Genomic DNA, 15,482 nt, shown 5'->3' with positions numbered 1-15,482 from the left:
TTTTTGTAAAAATGGTCCAATTGCACAAATTTTGCTTGTTTGATGGTTAAATTGCACACTTTTTAAGTTCAATGGCCCAATTGCACAAAAGCGATAAGTTCAGTGGCCTATTTGACACTTTTTCCTAATATGTTTTGATTAATTCAAAATAAAAAAGTGAGCCACCTATTTTTTTTTTCAATACAATTAATAAACGTGAGTCCTTGAGATGTGAATGAGATAGCGTGAATTTCTTTCAATTTAACTAGCTAAAGATTTCAAGTTCGAAGTTGTCATTTTCTACCTCTCCATGGTTACACAAACAAGTTATCGTTCTTCACGCTTGGGTGGTTGAGAAGTTCAATAATTTGAGAGTTGAACAGGGCAGTTCTGTATGTATGTTGTTCTAATGACATGCACTTTTCCATAGCTATCCTAATCGAGGTCAAAACCTCTTTATTCATTGTGTTGATGATATGATTATAACAAGTAATGATTTAAATGGCATTAATAATGACCTCAAGTAATATCTATGCACAATTTATTCACTTTTGACTATTATACACATGATTGAAAAAATCGCTAGGCGCTCCTCAAGCATTTAGGGAGCGCCTTGCGCCTAGGACGCCTAAGGGGAGATTAAACAGTGCCGTGTAGTTTTTATTATTTTTCTTTTTAAAAATTTGTTTAAAGTATTTTTAATTTTTAAAGACTAATAATTATAAACTATATAATACTTTAATAGTTAATACTAAAATATTAAATATTAACCTAAAAAATATCTACAGTTTGTACAATTTAGGGTTGTTTCGCTCAAAAAGATGTTGTCTTGACTGAAATAATCAATTTAATTTTTATATATATATAAAGAACAATAATTAATCGGCCGACTAGGCGGCTTAGTCGGTGCCTAGGAGGTCTAGTCGAGGCTTAGGAAGCCTAGGCGGTTGCCTAGCTGACCAGCCGCCTAGACCACCATTTAAGGTATGGTGATATGCTAGGCGGTCGACCGGCGCCTAGCGCCTATGCGGGGATTAATCGACGCATATGCAGGATTTTTGCAACACTGATTATACATGAATTACATTTGGTCATTGACTATTAATGCCAGAAGTGCTCATTCCGGGAGGAGCATTGCATTTGTTTCTTTCAGAAAGAGTCATGGATGCATTTACTTATTCCGGAATGAGCACTTCGGGCAATAGTTGGATGAAAAATTGAACGACAGGATTAAATGTGATACAAATTATATTGACATGCATCTAATTAGAAAATTTTAATAGTCGATGACCAAATGTGATTCATGTATAATAGTCCGTAGATCAAAAGTGAAATTTATTCTTTTTAAAACTAGAAGATCTTATACTAATGACTAAATTAAAAGTTAGTAATGAATACATGTAACGGATCTATATAAACTTTCAAAAAGAAAAAATCAATACAAACTCTGATCTTCATCACCAGTGTCTACTAACAATAGTGCAAGTTGTGATAGTTGATTGGGGCATGCAAAGATGCAAACAGTCCATCTTTCATCAAAACTTTATAACACTCCATGCACAGATGCATTCCAAAACATAATCTTGNAATTAAATTTTTTTGTAAAAATGGTCCAATTGCACAAATTTTGCTTGTTTGATGGTTAAATTGCACACTTTTTAAGTTCAATGGCCCAATTGCACAAAAGCGATAAGTTCAGTGGCCTATTTGACACTTTTTCCTAATATGTTTTGATTAATTCAAAATAAAAAAGTGAGCCACCTATTTTTTTTTTCAATACAATTAATAAACGTGAGTCCTTGAGATGTGAATGAGATAGCGTGAATTTCTTTCAATTTAACTAGCTAAAGATTTCAAGTTCGAAGTTGTCATTTTCTACCTCTCCATGGTTACACAAACAAGTTATCGTTCTTCACGCTTGGGTGGTTGAGAAGTTCAATAATTTGAGAGTTGAACAGGGCAGTTCTGTATGTATGTTGTTCTAATGACATGCACTTTTCCATAGCTATCCTAATCGAGGTCAAAACCTCTTTATTCATTGTGTTGATGATATGATTATAACAAGTAATGATTTAAATGGCATTAATAATGACCTCAAGTAATATCTATGCACAATTTATTCACTTTTGACTATTATACACATGATTGAAAAAATCGCTAGGCGCTCCTCAAGCATTTAGGGAGCGCCTTGCGCCTAGGACGCCTAAGGGGAGATTAAACAGTGCCGTGTAGTTTTTATTATTTTTCTTTTTAAAAATTTGTTTAAAGTATTTTTAATTTTTAAAGACTAATAATTATAAACTATATAATACTTTAATAGTTAATACTAAAATATTAAATATTAACCTAAAAAATATCTACAGTTTGTACAATTTAGGGTTGTTTCGCTCAAAAAGATGTTGTCTTGACTGAAATAATCAATTTAATTTTTATATATATATAAAGAACAATAATTAATCGGCCGACTAGGCGGCTTAGTCGGTGCCTAGGAGGTCTAGTCGAGGCTTAGGAAGCCTAGGCGGTTGCCTAGCTGACCAGCCGCCTAGACCACCATTTAAGGTATGGTGATATGCTAGGCGGTCGACCGGCGCCTAGCGCCTATGCGGGGATTAATCGACGCATATGCAGGATTTTTGCAACACTGATTATACATGAATTACATTTGGTCATTGACTATTAATGCCAGAAGTGCTCATTCCGGGAGGAGCATTGCATTTGTTTCTTTCAGAAAGAGTCATGGATGCATTTACTTATTCCGGAATGAGCACTTCGGGCAATAGTTGGATGAAAAATTGAACGACAGGATTAAATGTGATACAAATTATATTGACATGCATCTAATTAGAAAATTTTAATAGTCGATGACCAAATGTGATTCATGTATAATAGTCCGTAGATCAAAAGTGAAATTTATTCTTTTTAAAACTAGAAGATCTTATACTAATGACTAAATTAAAAGTTAGTAATGAATACATGTAACGGATCTATATAAACTTTCAAAAAGAAAAAATCAATACAAACTCTGATCTTCATCACCAGTGTCTACTAACAATAGTGCAAGTTGTGATAGTTGATTGGGGCATGCAAAGATGCAAACAGTCCATCTTTCATCAAAACTTTATAACACTCCATGCACAGATGCATTCCAAAACATAATCTTGAGCTAAAAACAGGACACATGGCAAGGTGGAATACTAATAATAATGCTCGTCCACAAATGTTGTTGTCTTCAAGCCAACTTCTGAACAGGCAGTTCACTGTTAACTTTTGTTAAGCAACACCCCTTGGCGGCAATCCTTTCAATTCTACCAACCACTTTAATTGTTGTAAAATGTTTCAAATTTAACTTTCAATAATAAGTACAGTTTATTGACTTTTTTTTTTTTTTGAATACAATTGACCCTATTACATTGTAGTATCTGTTAATCTATACTTTATTTTGTTTGAGTTAGTCAATTATGAACCGTCTAGTTTGATTTACATCGGTTAAAATCACAAAGTGGATTTTACCTAATGCATAACTTTTAGTAATTGCGAATTTATCTAAACAAAAAATGGTTTCAATTCTACGAACCACGTTAATTGTTGTAAAAGGTCGAAAGTTGCATTAAAGAGCATGCTGTACATCTAAACATCTCTGCCAAATCGATATTGCAGTGAGGTTTTTATAGCAATGGAAGAAAAAGGTTCGACAACTTTAAAAAGAAAATATTTCTTGTTTTAAGCATATGCTAAGACCATTAAAGATTCTCCTAATTTGTATACAGTTAATTGAGGAGAAAAATAAATTTGAGAAAAATAATAATTCTAAAAGAATGAATTGTTATTGAATACTTGAATTATACAATATATATATATAAATAGACTATTTATAGTGATTTAAAGAGTCTGAAAATAGTGCAATAAATATATAAAGAGAAGAATTCTAATGTGACTAGGAGATAGAGTCATAATACACACCATCAAGCTTGAATTTCTCTAGAGATTGAGAACAATATTGATCTCGTTCCTTAGATCAGTGAATCTTGTTGTGGTTAGTGGTTTGATAAAGATGTTTGCTAGCTGGTCTTTTGCGGAAATGAAGTTCACTTGTATTTCTTTTGATGACGCTTTGTCATTAACAAAATAATAGTCAATTTCAACATGTCTGGTTCGTGCATGAAATACAAGATTTACACACATATAGGTAGCACCAAACTCTTTAATCAAAGCAACTAACCATGTGGCTTCTGCTAAGACATCAGCTATGGCCTTGTATCCGTTTTTGTTGAAGATCTTGCAACTGTCTTTTGCTTAAGACAAGACCAGGAAATTAGATTTTTTTTATACCAACTGAGTATCTCTAGTAACACTATAGAGTAGTATGAACAAGATTGCTACAGATCTGACACTTCGGAACATAATCCCGGTCGCGTCCACGACCTCGACCTCCTTTATTGCCACATCCACAACCACGATGTTGAGTAAATTTTGTTGTTGCGGAGAGGCAGTGGTTGGTCCTCGTTGTGCAACAAGTACTGACGGCTGGGTTGGAGGAGCATCTAAATTAAAGAGACAGCATCGACATAAATAAACTAATGTGCAATGAGGTAATCATTGAGTTGTTCAATGGTGACAGGTTTCTTGGTAGTCAATGATGAAACCATCGTGCAATACTTAGGTCGGAGGCCCTTGAACAAATAGAGATCATGTTCATCTAATCCAATTAGTCAGCTAGCTCAAGTAAGTAGTCTAATTAAAACCTTGGTTTTGCCAATATACTCACTCGGCAGTGGAGGCATCCTGGTGTAAAGATTGCAACTGACTGAGGAGACCCGAAGAACGTAATGTGACCGAGTGGATGACCCAAAGGTAGCTTCAATAGCTAACCACAGAGCCCGAGACTTGGTATGACCCACTGCAATGTACATAACCTCATTGGATAGAGATTAGATGAGCATGTACAAAATAGATGCATCTTGATGTACCACAAAAGATCCATCCAAAACCTTAATAAAAGAAGCTGGGCACAAGAATATGCCATCTATGTAACCACTGAGATCTTGCCCGCAAAGAAAACGAACGAGATTGATCTTCTAGAATAAATAATTTGAGGATGTAAGTTTTATGGATACAAAGTGATGGATTGTTTGTAGGGTATTATGGATTGTGGAAATGTGGAGGATATATCGAAGATGGTAGTGGCGGCGCAATGTCATCGGCGGTAGCAGTGGCGGTTGGATTAATAGCCATGGATCTTTTAGGTCTACTGATACCATATGAAAACAACAAATTAGAGGAGAATGATAAATCTAGAAGAATGAATTATTATTGAATACTTGAATTATACAATATACATGAAAGAACAATTTTTAGGGATATAAAGAGTCCTAGTCAAACAAGGAATAATACAATGAATATACAAATTAAAGAGAATAATTCTTATGTGACTATGAGATAGAGTTATAATATAATTGACTTCAATTCTCGCTAATGTGCACTCATACATTACTGGTGGTGATTGGACAGACTACATTATACCTTAGGCTCTGTTTGGAAACTCGAAAAATGATTTCTGGAAATCATTTTTTAGGGTTCCAATGCTTGGATGCAATTAGAAAATCAATCAACGGAAAACATTTTATGTTGATTGGGAAAAATCTAGTGATTTTGGCAAAAATGACTTCTGCCAAATTTTGGCAGAAGTCATTTTTTGCCACACTTAGAACACGGTTTCCGGTGGAAACCATACGTTTGGTTTATATCGGAAACCAGTTTTTTTTTAATATAAATAATATTATTTTTTAATATTATTATAAATATTTTTATATTATAAATAAAGTATTTAAAATGTTTAATTATAAAATTATACTCATTTTCTAGAAAATGAACCAAATACACAAAGACAGTTTTCTGTTGTGCAGCTAAACACGGGGAAGAAAATTGTTTTTTGAAAAATGACTCATTTTTCAGAAGTCATTTTCATGCTTTCCTAATAGACCCTTTGTCTAAGGTTAGGGAAATCGATTTGGACGGGTACATATGGAAAAGAAGGTCAATTATAATGCTATTGTAAAAAGAAATTTAAGAGACGAGTTTTGACGATCTTTATCGACACTATTATAATATATTAATATGTGTCATACACAGTGTAAGGAAATAATATTTGTGTGGCTAAAATTCATGCAGTTCATGCATCTCTCCCATTCATCCATGTCGCAACGCATGCAATGGCCTCACCTGCACGTTCTCCGTCTTCCACTCTCATTCTTGCAATTGCCGTATCTTATGCTTTTATTTCATTATAAATAGCTTTCATTTCCTTTGTAATCAATGTACATCAATATTGAATTCATTCTTCCTCCAATTCTTCTTTGCTTTCTCACGTGTGATCATATATAATATATATATATATATATTCTTTTGTTTTCTCTTTTAAAGAGATTAATATATATATTATTATATTTTCCCATTTAATTAATTCATTTGTTATTTATATATTGTCCCTATTATTTAACTTCTATAATTCTCAATTTTCGATTATTCGCTTCCACATTATTCCGCTATATTCCTAACAAGTGGTATCAGAGCAGTTTAATTGAGATTTCAAAGATGTCGACTGTTACCAAGTTCGATATCGAGAAGTTCGACGGGAAAATTAGCTTTTCTATCTGGAAGGTTCAGATGGAAGCCGTTCTAACCCAGAACGGTTTGAAAAAAGCGCTAGCTGGGAAGAAGAAGAAACCGGCTACAATGACAGATGAAGCTTGGGAAGATTTGGATGACAAGGCACGTTCAACCATTCAGTTGTGCCTGTCTAAATCGGTTCTACGTGAGGTGATAGGTGAGACGACTGCGTCAGGTTTATGGTCCGAGCTGGATTCGCTCTACATGGACAAATCTCTAGCGACCACGCTGCGCCTGAAGGAGCGGCTGTACACAATCCGTATGGTGGAAGGTACTTCAATTCAGTCTCATTTGGATGAATTCAATTCTATNATGAAAACAACAAATTAGAGGAGAATGATAAATCTAGAAGAATGAATTATTATTGAATACTTGAATTATACAATATACATGAAAGAACAATTTTTAGGGATATAAAGAGTCCTAGTCAAACAAGGAATAATACAATGAATATACAAATTAAAGAGAATAATTCTTATGTGACTATGAGATAGAGTTATAATATAATTGACTTCAATTCTCGCTAATGTGCACTCATACATTACTGGTGGTGATTGGACAGACTACATTATACCTTAGGCTCTGTTTGGAAACTCGAAAAATGATTTCTGGAAATCATTTTTTAGGGTTCCAATGCTTGGATGCAATTAGAAAATCAATCAACGGAAAACATTTTATGTTGATTGGGAAAAATCTAGTGATTTTGGCAAAAATGACTTCTGCCAAATTTTGGCAGAAGTCATTTTTTGCCACACTTAGAACACGGTTTCCGGTGGAAACCATACGTTTGGTTTATATCGGAAACCAGTTTTTTTTTAATATAAATAATATTATTTTTTAATATTATTATAAATATTTTTATATTATAAATAAAGTATTTAAAATGTTTAATTATAAAATTATACTCATTTTCTAGAAAATGAACCAAATACACAAAGACAGTTTTCTGTTGTGCAGCTAAACACGGGGAAGAAAATTGTTTTTTGAAAAATGACTCATTTTTCAGAAGTCATTTTCATGCTTTCCTAATAGACCCTTTGTCTAAGGTTAGGGAAATCGATTTGGACGGGTACATATGGAAAAGAAGGTCAATTATAATGCTATTGTAAAAAGAAATTTAAGAGACGAGTTTTGACGATCTTTATCGACACTATTATAATATATTAATATGTGTCATACACAGTGTAAGGAAATAATATTTGTGTGGCTAAAATTCATGCAGTTCATGCATCTCTCCCATTCATCCATGTCGCAACGCATGCAATGGCCTCACCTGCACGTTCTCCGTCTTCCACTCTCATTCTTGCAATTGCCGTATCTTATGCTTTTATTTCATTATAAATAGCTTTCATTTCCTTTGTAATCAATGTACATCAATATTGAATTCATTCTTCCTCCAATTCTTCTTTGCTTTCTCACGTGTGATCATATATAATATATATATATATATATTCTTTTGTTTTCTCTTTTAAAGAGATTAATATATATATTATTATATTTTCCCATTTAATTAATTCATTTGTTATTTATATATTGTCCCTATTATTTAACTTCTATAATTCTCAATTTTCGATTATTCGCTTCCACATTATTCCGCTATATTCCTAACAAGTGGTATCAGAGCAGTTTAATTGAGATTTCAAAGATGTCGACTGTTACCAAGTTCGATATCGAGAAGTTCGACGGGAAAATTAGCTTTTCTATCTGGAAGGTTCAGATGGAAGCCGTTCTAACCCAGAACGGTTTGAAAAAAGCGCTAGCTGGGAAGAAGAAGAAACCGGCTACAATGACAGATGAAGCTTGGGAAGATTTGGATGACAAGGCACGTTCAACCATTCAGTTGTGCCTGTCTAAATCGGTTCTACGTGAGGTGATAGGTGAGACGACTGCGTCAGGTTTATGGTCCGAGCTGGATTCGCTCTACATGGACAAATCTCTAGCGACCACGCTGCGCCTGAAGGAGCGGCTGTACACAATCCGTATGGTGGAAGGTACTTCAATTCAGTCTCATTTGGATGAATTCAATTCGGAAGGTACTTCAATTCAGTCTCATTTGGATGAATTCAATTCTAAAGGTACTTCAATTCAGTCTCATTTGGATGAATTCAATTCTATTTGTACTTCAATTCAGTCTCATTTGGATGAATTCAATTCTATTTTATTGGACTTGGAAAATATTTTGGATGAATTCAATTCTATTTTATTGGACTTGGAAAATATTGATGTCGTAATTGACGATGAGGATCGTGCTATTTTGTTGCTTGTTTCTCTCCCTACATCATACAAGCATTTCAAAGAAATTATGGTTTCTCTCCCTACATCATACAAGCATTTCAAAGAAATTATGCTGTATCTCCCTACATCATACAAGCATTTCAAAGAAATTATGCTGTATGGTAATAGTTCATACAAGCATTTCAAAGAAATTATGCTGTATGGTAATAGTCTTGATGTCCTAACTTTCGACAGTATGCTGTATGGTAATAGTCTTGATGTCCTAACTTTCGACAGTGTTAAGTCGAACCTATTGCTTGATGTCCTAACTTTCGACAGTGTTAAGTCGAACCTATTGTCCAAAGAAAAATTTGACTTAGAAACTAAGTCTGAGGACAAAGGTGAAGGCTTGATTGTTAGGGGTCGTTCAGTTGAAACAGAGAGTAGCAATAAAAAATCTAGATCCAAGTCCAAAGGACGTAAGTCCAACAATTCCTGTAAGTACTGCAAGAAGCATGGTCATGATGTGACTGAATGCTTCAAACTAAAGAACAAGCAAGAGAGAGAGAAGAAGTCTGCTAAAGCTAGTGTTGTTGAGAGTGATTCAGAAGGCGATGTTATGTTATCTGTTAGCTTCGGTGACAAATGGAGCGACACTGACTGGATTCTGGACTCTGGTTGTACATTCCACATGTGTCCTCACAAAGACTGGTTCGTCTCTCTAAAACCAGTTGATGGTGGAGTTGTCTTGATGGGTAATGATACCCAATGCAAGGTTAGTGGAATTGGAAGTGTGCAGATTAAAACTCATGATAACGTTATCAGGACTCTTACCAATGTTCGGTATATTCCTGATTTGAAACGCAATCTGATTTCATTGGGCGCCTTGGAATCTCTGGGGTGCAAGTACATAGCTGAAGGTGGAGTTCTGAAAGTTGTTAAAGGCTCTCTTATTCTTATGAAAGCTTCTCATTCTGGAAGCTTGTACGTGTTGCATGGCAGTACTGTGACAGGTTCAGTTGCGGTATCCTCATCGGTGTCTGATGCAGATCTCACTCAACTATGGCATATGCGTCTGGGGCATATGAGTGAGAAAGACATGCATATCATGAGCAAGAAAGGCCTCCTCGGTTCAGGTACGGGTAAATTACAATTTTGTGAGCATTGTGTTTTTGGGAAACAAAAGAGGGTTAGTTTCTCTATTGCTACACACCGTACCAAAGATGTATTGGAATATATACATTCTGATTTATGGGGACCGACTAAATTTCAGTCTATGGGAGGCTGTAGATATTTTATGTCTATTATTGATGACTTTTCTCGTAAAGTCTGGGTCTATTTCCTGAAACATAAAAATCAGGCATTTTTTATTTTCAAAAAGTGGAAAATTCTAGTTGAGACTCAGACAGGGAAAAAGGTCAAGAAGCTCAGGACAGACAATGACTTGGAGTTCTGTGAGTCAGATTTCACTAAGTTCTGTTCAACACAAGGAATTGCCAGGCACAAGACCTTGCCTGGAAAACCCCAGCAGAATGGTGTTGCCAAACGTATGAACAGGACTCTGTTAGAGAGAGCTCGTTGTATGCTCTCTAATGCTGGGTTATGGAAACGGTATGACTTTTGGGCCGAGGCCGTTTCTACTGCATCCTATTTGGTAAATAGGTCTCCACATTCATCCCTCGGTTTCAAAATTCCAGAGGAAGTTTGGTCAGGTAATCTTGTTGACTACTCTATGTTAAGAGTTTTTGGATGTCCTGCTTATGCTCATTCCAGTACGGGTAAATTAAACCCGAGAGCTGTCAAATGCATTTTCCTTGGTTATGCTTCTGAGTCAAAAGGGTATCGTCTATGGTCTCTTGATTCTCACAAGATCATTCTAAGTCGAGATATCACTTTTGATGAAAATGCACTACTTTCTTCTGGAAAAGATCGTGTTATTCCCAGTACAAGTGATACGCAGAATACTGGTGAGAAGGTGGAGTTTGAGTTCAGGCCTATGGTAATACTAAAAATGATGCATCTACTAGTACTGCGCCTCTCGTCGAGCAACAACGAGAGTATTCTATCGCTCAAGACCGTCCTAGGAGGACAATTAAAAAACCTGCTAGGTATGCTACTAGTGATAATGAAACCCACTTGATTGCTTATGCACTTTTAGTTGCACAGGAGTTTGATGGCGATCCATCCTGTTATTCTGAGGCTGTTTCCTGTGCCAACTCGTCCAAGTGGTTGGTTGCTTAGCCTCTTACAATTGCTAAATTCAAACAGTGCTTGAGTTTAGTCGATTATTCCAGTTGTTAATTTCTACAGTGAATTTGATCCAAGGTGGAGATTGTAAGGAAATAATATTTGTGTGGCTAAAATTCATGCAGTTCATCTCTCCCATTCATCCATGTCGCAACGCATGCAATGGCCTCACCTGCACGTTCTCTGTCTTCCACTCTCATTCTTGCAATTGCCGTATCTTATGCTTTTATTTCATTATAAATAGCTTTCATTTCCTTTTTTTTTGAACGAGAGGGGGGGGGGGGGGGNGGGGGGGGGGGGGGGGGGGGGGAACCCAAAAACATACCACTGCAGCAGCTAGGATTTTAAGAAGACAAAGCGCTGCATACAACCACCAATTTGGTCAAGATCAATCGCGTTACAGCAACACGGAGGAGGTTCATCAAACTCAATCCAATCGGCCTTTCCAAAAAGCACGATTTTCGCCAGCCTATCCGCCACTTGGTTCTGCTCACGATAAACATGGACAACTCTGTCAACCCCCTGTTCCATGATCTTCTTCCTAAGAAAGTCAAAAGCATGATCTTGTCCATTTCTGGTCCAGGAGTTGTCGTTTATGGAGTTGGCAATCCTCTCGCAATCAGTTTGGATTTCACAATCCCTGTATCCCTTGCTTTTGGCCCACTGCACTCCCATTGTCAAGGCCTTCCATTCGGCTTCCAAGGCTGTTGTAGCACGAAACCTCTGAGCGCAACCAGCAATCCAGTTTCCATTCCTATCTCTTAGGACTCCGCCACCTCCAGCTAAGTTGTCGCTGTGTTTGAAGCTACCATCAATGTTTAATATGTACTGAGCATTCGTTTTGGGCTGCCACTTCAGATTTTTGGAGCAATTTCGGCCATGGGTTCCTCCCGGAATATTGGCTCTGGTGAAAACTCTTTTAATTTCTTGCCTTTGTTTTTCGATCCATTCCATTTTCATTTGGATAGTCCAGGCTTTTCCTTGAAAGATCATATCATTCCGCCACTTCCAAAGCCACCAAATAGTGATGGCGAAAGTATTCCTCCAGTTAGTATCCATTTTGTCACCTGCTTTGTCGTTAATATTGGCCGAAAACCAAGTGTCGAAGGACATGCTCTCTTGCCTTTGTCTTTCTTCTTTAGGAATCATTCTTTCCCAGATTTCTTTTGCAACTTTGCAGGTTCTAAAAACGTGTTCTCTATCTTCAATCCCTCCCCTACAAACGTGACACGTGTTATCCATGGTGAATCCCCTGCGAAATCTTTCATCATTTGTCATAATTTTCCGATGTTTTAAGAGCCAGAGGAAAACACAGACTCTACTGGGAATTTTGAGCTTCCAGATAGTAGTCCAATCTTTGTCTAAATTGGTATTCCCTTCCTCCGATGCAGCCTTATAGGCTCTAGCCACCAAGAAATTACCATTTGTTTGAACTTTTCTCACATTTTGTCTTATATCCAGGCCTTCATAGATCAAGTCCTTACTACGGACGATGCCCTTCCAAAGGTTAGAGCAGCCCTGTTTTTCCTTCCACTCCTTTATGTCTTCATCCTTGTGATTATATTTTTTAGAGACAATAGAAGCCCAAAGTGTTTCTTTTTCTTTAATGAGTCTCCAACCTAATTTGGCCATAAAAGCCTTGTTCATATCCCTCATTCGTTTGATGCCGAGCCCTCCTCTGTCAGTGCTCTTAGTGATAGTCTTCCAGTTAATAAGATGTAAATGGTTTTCATTCTTGCCCCCATTCCATAGAAATGATCTAATTTTCTTTTCAATTTCATCGCAAACCCCTTCCGGGAGCCACATGGATTGCATGGTGTAAAAAGGTATAGAGGAGAGGACACTTTGTACCAGCACTCGTCTACCAGCAAAGGATAGCATTTTTGCCTTCCATCCTTCCAATCTATCATTTATTCTATTCATGATTTGAGATAACAAATCCTTGTTTACTCGTTTGTGGATTGCAAGAACTCCCAAGTACATTCCAAAGTTGTCAGTAGCTCTTATGCCAATTTCATGGGTGATAGTCTGAGCTTTCTCCTTCTCAACTTTGTTTGAGAAGAACACCTGAGATTTCTGAAGATTGACCTTTTGACCCGAGGCCTTACAAAACTGATCAAGACAGGATTTTACCACCTTGACCTGTTCAACTGTAGCTTCTGCAAACAACACCAAATCATCAGCAAAAAAAAAGATGGGTGAGAGTGGGACCATACCTGGATAATTTAATTCCCCGCCAAGCTCCTTTTCTAGCATTTTCCTTTATGATATGACTTAATCTTTCCATGCACAGAACAAAGATGTATGGGGATATTGAATCTCCCTGTCTAATTCCCCTTTCGGGTTTAATCCACTCAAGTTGTTCTCCGTTCCAAATAACAGCTAGTTTAGAAGATTCAATGCATTGCATAAACATTTGAATCCAACTGTGATCAAAACCAACATCCATGAGAGTCTCCCTAATGAAATGCAAATGTACCAGCCTGACCAATGAGGAGGGTATGCAGATCACTGACCAGGATCAAATGAAGAATATGATAAGAAAATATTTTGTTAAACTGTTCTCTGAAGATAAAAGGCCATTGACAAACAATAGTCTTCCAAACCTCTTCCCCAGAGTTAGTAATGAAGTTTGGAGAGATATTTACAAGGATTGTACGAATGATGAGGTCAAGAATGCACTCTTCGACATGACTCCCTTCAAAGCCCCGGGACCAGACGGTTTTCATGCAGGATTCTATCAAAAATCTTGTAATACAGTGGGCAAGTCGCTTATCAATCTCTCAAAGGACTTTATGAAAAATGGTATTCTCCCAGAAGGTCTTAATGATACACTTGTTGCACTCATTCCGAAGGTCAAAAATCCTGTAAAACCTTCACAGTTTCATCCGATCAGTCTCTGCAATGTAGCCTACAAGGTAATAACTAAGGTCCTAACCAATAGAATTAAGGAGATTGTTCGTCAAGTGATTGGCCCTGAGCAGAGCAGCTTTGTCCCGGAAAGACAGATAACTGATAACATTGTGATTTTCCAAGAGACACTACACTCTATGAAAAAAAAGACGGGAGCTGTGGGACAAATGGTTATTAAAATTGACCTTGAAAAAGCTTTCATTTCCTTTGTAATCAATGTACATCAATATTGAATTCATTCTTCCTCCAATTCTTCTTTGCTTTCTCACGTGTGATCATATATAATATATATATATTCTTTTGTTTTCTCTTTTAAAGAGATTAATATATATATTATTATATTTTCCCATTTAATTAATTCATTTGTTATTTATATATTGTCCCTATTATTTAACTTCTATAATTCTCAATTTTCGATTATTCGCTTCCGCATTATTCCGCTATATTCCTAACACACAGTTACCCAGTTAGAGACTTATCAACTCTCATCTAATTTTTCTAACCTAAAAAGTGTATGAAAATGTATAGTTTTTAAACCTTTCAAGAGTATTGTCGGGGTTGTCAAAAAATAATTCGAAATTGTAACATCTAGTCAATAGTTGGTCAGAAAGTTACTTATCATGATAGAACATATAACTTTTCACCTTAATAGTTGAAATTTTAGACTAATAAGAGAGCAATGTAGCAACCAAATTATTTAAATTTTTCGATAATCGTTGTTGGTGGTCGAAAATAACAACAAATGGTTTTTTAAGTTACAAAAGGTAAAAACAAATGTCATTTCCCAAAAAAGTTTAAAAAAAAAAAAGTTTGAAATTGCTCTTCACTTTTTTGTGGTTAGAAATTTAAGATTTTTATAGTGATATAGGAAGAAGGTTTTTTTTTTTTTTTTTTTTTTTAAATAATTTCTTAAATCTCAAATCTCATACATCAAGACTATTTTTTTTTAATGTCATGTAAGATCATAAAGTAACAAAGCACTCTCTAATAGATTTTAAAGTAGGTGTATTTTAAAGATCAAAACCTGAAATCTTTTGTGTTAAGCTTTGGATTTGTTTCCAAAATTTTTGCCACTCCCATTTCTGCACATGACCATATACCATAAACCATAATTTGAGTATATGCTATAAAATTTAGGTCAAATGATCAACTTGGTGTGACTAATTCCATTGAAATCCCTGTTGTGTTCTTAATTTCTTATGCCCCTCTTCTTTCATCATTGCAATCAACTTTCTTTTTCCTATTGGGAGTGTATGCTGAAGTGCTGATCCTGAAAAACAAAAATAAAAATTGTTACCTTAACAAATATCTGCAAATAGTTTCGTTTATTTAATTAATTGTGATGAGATAGATAATGAGAAGGTCCAAAATATAAAAATAGAAATAATAATGCTTCAGCAATAATAAATAGTGTGTGACGATGCAAGTGACTTTAATCAACCCTGGTCTTCCTCTCCTCCTAC

This window comes from Ipomoea triloba, chromosome 3 (genome assembly GCF_003576645.1).
Source record: "Ipomoea triloba cultivar NCNSP0323 chromosome 3, ASM357664v1".
Lineage (NCBI taxonomy): Eukaryota > Viridiplantae > Streptophyta > Magnoliopsida > Solanales > Convolvulaceae > Ipomoea > Ipomoea triloba.
This window is presented reverse-complemented; position numbering follows the sequence as displayed.